Here is a 1,701-nt window from a genome sequence, read left to right on the forward strand (position 1 = left end):
CCCTCCTCCTGCCCGTAGGTTTCAACAGACCCTTTTGCTGAGTATCTGGGTGCAGACCAAGTCTCAAGGTTTTCTGGCTGTGGTCTCCCCCGAATCCTGGCGACGGTCTTGCCGAGCCCGAGGCTGCTGGCTTCTCTGCTTAGAGCAGGGGTTCTCAACCGTGGCTGCACATTAGAATCACCTGGGAATCTTGTTAAAATCCTGATTTCTGGGCCTCATCCGGAAATTCTGTGTCTTTGTTCTGGGGTGGGGCCACATTAGTAACAAAGACACAGAATTTCCGGAGGATGAGGCCCAGAAATCAGGATTTTAACAAGATTCCCAGGTGATTCTAATGTGTGGCCACGGTTGAGAACCACTGGCTTGGGGAGTAAAATGCCCGTCCTCTCTGGTTTCCCCCAGAGCACGTGACCAGGACCAACGCCATGTCACCCACCCGTGAAGTCACCCACCATCACCGCCACCGTGGTCCATGCAGCCAGGCCAGCCCTGAGTCCGCGTGCAGAGGGCTCCCAGGTGTGCACACCAGAGCTGAGGTTCCCTGGGCGCTCTCTCCTTCGGGAGCCAACTACCACCCGGTCTTTCCTGGCGCCAAGGCATGGCTCACAGTGGGTGCGCAGGGGCCTCTGGCTCTAAGCAGTGACCCCCACACTCAGGGCCTCGCATTCTCCCAGCAGCCCCAAGCGCTCCGAGCTCCGCTCCGGGAAAGAAGGCCTTTGTGTCCCAAACACTCACCCCTCCTCCCCCAAGAGGGGGGCGGGGAGACCCATCAACACCGAGGGCTTGCAATCTTTGCTCTCCTTTCATTTCCTTTTAAGGCCTGTTTATTGTTAGAATGGGCCCAAATATCTTAATTCCCACAGAGATGTGTCGCCTCCAGACTCCTCAATGTCAAAATGTCATCGGGTGACCTCCCTAAAGTCACGTCTAACTTCCGTGGGCCGTCACCACCCCCCGCGGCAGCCCCGAGCAGAGGCAGTGGGAGTAACCACCTCCTCCGTTCCTCTCCTGTCTCCCTCTATATGCAAAGTAGGTACAAGAAATAAAACAAGTCTCTCTGTGCTCAAACTAAGCCTTGCCAACATTGTGTCTCGCTGCTCCCTCTGTAAACCACCCAGGCAGGGCACGCCTCCAGCACTGTCATCCTCGGAAACAGAGAGTGCACTCTCATCGGTGTCATCCTTGCCCGCTCACCATTATTTTCCATCCTGAGCATCATAATTTTACATAATGGCGGGGGGGGGGGGTCTTCTTTAAGAAATGCAGCTTTTTACCTTCCTCAGCACACAGATTGGTGAGCACTCGTCCTGTTTGGACACGTGATGTTCTGCAGGTTCAGTGTCCATGTAGGTCTTTCCTGATTTAGTACGTGTGTTGGCACATGCGTCATACACCCTCCTCTCCTCTCCTCTCCTCTCTTCTGAGGACACAGCAGAAAGGTGGCCATCTGCAAGCCAAGAAGAGAGTCCTCACCAGGAACCAGTCTGCAGGGCCACCTTGACCTCGGATTTCCCAGCCCCCAGACCTGTGAGACATACACGTCTAGGGTGTGAGCCACCCAGTCTGGGGCACTCGTTAGAGCAGCCCAGCCCGACTGGAGCAGCGGCCTTGAAGAAAGTCTAGATCAGCGGTTCTCAACCTGTGGGTCGAGACCCCTTTGGGGATCGCGCGACCCTTTCACAGGGGGCGGCTAAGACCATC

The sequence above is a fragment of the Myotis davidii genome, unplaced genomic scaffold (genome assembly GCF_000327345.1).
Source record: "Myotis davidii unplaced genomic scaffold, ASM32734v1 scaffold390, whole genome shotgun sequence".
NCBI lineage: Eukaryota > Metazoa > Chordata > Mammalia > Chiroptera > Vespertilionidae > Myotis > Myotis davidii.